The 3,480-nt window shown below is 39.3% G+C and overlaps 1 protein-coding gene across 1 annotated transcript in view; it reads right to left on the bottom strand.

Annotated features, from left to right (window-relative positions):
* LOC110169983 (uncharacterized) overlaps positions 1-3,480 on the bottom strand; it is a 13,017-nt gene that overhangs the window by 5,932 nt on the left and 3,605 nt on the right. The window lies entirely within an intron of this gene.

Below are 3,480 nucleotides of genomic sequence, written 5' to 3'. Positions count from 1 at the left end.
CCTAGACAGTGTAACCACAGATAGTCATATGTTAAAGAGTTCAGACACTCCCCCTTTATGTCTCATATACATCACAAAGTCCATCATAACATGTCCCAAACTCATTGACATTTTAAAGTTCAGACACTGACTTCTCTTTATGACACATGTACAAGAACATTGAACCCCTTCCACATTACATGGTGAATTAACATGAATGAAACACTAAAAATACAGAAATTAATTCCCACAGTACAAAAAAACAAATTGGCAAAAATGTTACATAAATATCACAATAACCCAGAATACCAACAAATTCTTCAGAAAAAAGGCATAGAAAGATACTCTCAAAATTTAACATATAGAAGACATTTACAGCAACAAAGCATTAATAAGTATAAGACAAACCCAGCCCATAGAGAAAATGTAAAAACTCAGAGCATTAATAAGTATAAGACAAATCTTGCACATAGAGAAAATGTAAAATCTCACAGCATTGATAAGTATAAGACAAATTCAGCCCATAGACAAAAAGTAAAATTTCATAGCCTTGATAAATATAAAACAGATGAAACCCACAGACAAATTGTAAGGTTTAGAACCAGACAGAAATATTTAACCAATTCTGACCATCGAGAACTACTAAAAGCTAAAATTCACCACAAATATGCAACAGATGAAAACCACCACAATTACCTGAAAACTTTAAGTAAACAGAAATATAGCAACCCAGAACATAGACAACGTGTTGTATCCAGAAGTCTAAGCAGAAAACAACAACTAAAAAAAAAATCCAAACTTTTAGATCATGTTAAGGAAACTTTCTTAGACAGAATAAAATTTGGACCACAGTTTGTGTGTTGTGTGTGCCACAAACGCTTCTTCCAATCTGGTGTTATGGCTTGCCAAAGGTCACATTACGTGAACATTTCCCAGTCTGATCTAGATTTTTTGTATTTCAGATACATATGTACATGTGTGTGACACAGCTTGTCCTATGCCTTGTGTTTATGCATGACTACAGGGGGAAGCTAAAACATATGCTACACCTGTAACAGCAAAATGATTAGAGGTAAAATTCCAGCTGAATGTGGTGGTAACAATTTAGAACTCCCACCCGTACCAGAGGAACTTGCACGGCTAAACAGTATAGAAACCCATCTTGTTTCACCAAACATGATGTTTTGTAAATACATGACTTTGCCTAAGACAAAACAGCGAGGAATCAGAGGGCCTATCGTGTGTGTAAGAAGCGAAATAGCCCAACGCTCCGAGAAGCTGTTGCCGCGCACTGGCTCCCCCGGCTTAGTGCAAGTGAAGCTTAAGTGCAAACTGTCTTACAAAGGTCATTACGAACATCAGTTTGTGAATACTCAGCATTTGAGGGAAGCTTTGGTCTGGCTCAAACACAATAACATCCACTTTGAAGATATCTTGTTTAATGAAGACTGGATAAATGATTTTAGTAGAGAAGACCCCAAAGAACAAGAAGGGGAACAACAAGACGAAGAGGGAACAGTCGAACCAACAGTCGAAGGTACAAATCCACCTTCACAAGAAGCCACACAAGATGAACATCTGTACGATAAACAACAGCACGGCGTTTTCAATGACACATGCTCTATGCCTTTAGACTTGGGTCAAGAAACGCTGGACCAATATCTGGATAATGTCATTAGTGTTGCTCCAGCTGAAGGAAACAACCCAGTAAGCACACTAAATGATCACACCAATGAGGCCAAATGTTTTCCTGCCATTTTTGTGACCGGTACAAATACATATCATACACCCAGGAAATATCCACTCACATTAGCAAAATATTTCAAATTAAGACTTTTGAATGCTGACACTAGATTTGCTAACAATCTAGAATACCTTTTTTATGCTGATGGCACGTTGATTTTGTATAATGTAATTTCTTGCGTGTCTATTGCCACACGTAAAGGACATTTTGATGGAATCAGCGCAGCTGAATCTCAGGACAATGACTGTAATACTTTAAAACACATTGTTCAGTTTAATGGTGGTTTTTTCGTTTTTTTTGTCACCCATACTGGGTAGTCCCGCTTTTTGAGACAATGCAGGTCTGACGTTTTTGCAGTGATTCGTCAATTGGGAATTCCAACCTGGTTCTGTTCGTTCAGTGCAGCTGACCTTCGCTGGCAAAATTTACTTAAAGCACTTTTGATCCAAGAGGGAAGAACACAGACGGTTGAAGATTTGAACTGGGCTGAACGGTGTAACCTTCTGAGGAAGAACCCTGTGGTTGCAGCTCAAATGTTTGACTATAGATGGCATTGTTTTTTGAGGCTTGTTCTCCTGTCATCTGCTCATCCCCTTGGTAAAATTGTCGATTGTTTTTACTGGGTAGAGTTCCAAGCAAGAGGCTCTGCCCACATCCACGCCCTTTTCTGGGTACAAGATGCACCTAGAATTGATCAAAAATACAGACGAAGAAGTCATCTCCTTTGTAGATAAACATGTTACCTGCCAGCTTCCAGAAGATGATCCCAAATTATTGGAAATGGTTAAAACTCTACAGACCCACTCGAAACATCACTCTAAAAACTTGTCGGAAAAACAAGACCGTCTGCAGATTTAAATTCCCACGACCACCATCTCAGAGAACTTTCATCAAAAGAGCACGGCAAACACCCATTTGTCCGAAAATGCCATTTGAAAAAATTAAGAGGCAGAGTGCGTGTGTCCACCAGATGATCCAACTCGGATGGGCAAAGAACACGCACAAACCATCATGTCTGATTTACAAAATGGTCTTCACAATGAAATTGCAAAGACTACAGCAGAACTGCAAGCAAGAGTCGGGATTACACAGAATGTTTTTGAAGAAGCATATCAAGTTTTAGACGGGCATACATGTATTGTTTTAAAAAGAGAAATGGATGAAGTCTGGATAAACCAAGCTAACCGGGATTTGTTGTCCATTTGGGAGGCAAATATTGATGTTCAGTATGTGGTTGATGGCTATGCTTGTGCTGCTTATATTGTGAGCTACATTTCAAAGGGTGAGAAAGAAATGGGCTTGTTGCTTGGAAATGCACAAAAGGAAGCGCTGGAAGGCAACGAGAGTGCTAAAGACGCTATGAAGAAACTGGGAAGCGTTTACATAAACAATCGTGAGGTGTCTGCACAGGAAGCTGGCTTATCGAGTGACTGGAATGCATCTCAAAGAGTTTTCCTGCAAAGTGTCTTTTATTCCCACAGGTGATAACATAGTCCGCCTTACAAAACCCATAAAGCAACTGGAAAGCAGTTCATCTGAAGACATTTGGATGACTAACATCACCGACCGTTATAAGAATAGACCAGATGACAGTACATTTAACGACATGTGCATTGCCGTTTTTGTTTCAGAATATCGTGTATTATGCAAAGGTCAAACCAGCCGGAACCCAATTCTTCCAAAACTCTCTGGGTGACATAACTAAGAGAGTTATACACAACCTGCTGTTATTCGATATGCCCGGTTCTCTCAAACAC

Source organism: Boleophthalmus pectinirostris, unplaced genomic scaffold (genome assembly GCF_026225935.1).
Source record: "Boleophthalmus pectinirostris isolate CB_2022bp ecotype Guang Dong unplaced genomic scaffold, ASM2622593v1 HiC_scaffold_9, whole genome shotgun sequence".
Classification (NCBI taxonomy): domain Eukaryota; kingdom Metazoa; phylum Chordata; class Actinopteri; order Gobiiformes; family Gobiidae; genus Boleophthalmus; species Boleophthalmus pectinirostris.
The sequence above is the reverse complement of the archived record's forward strand: the minus strand, read 5'-3'. Positions and strand labels throughout refer to the sequence as shown.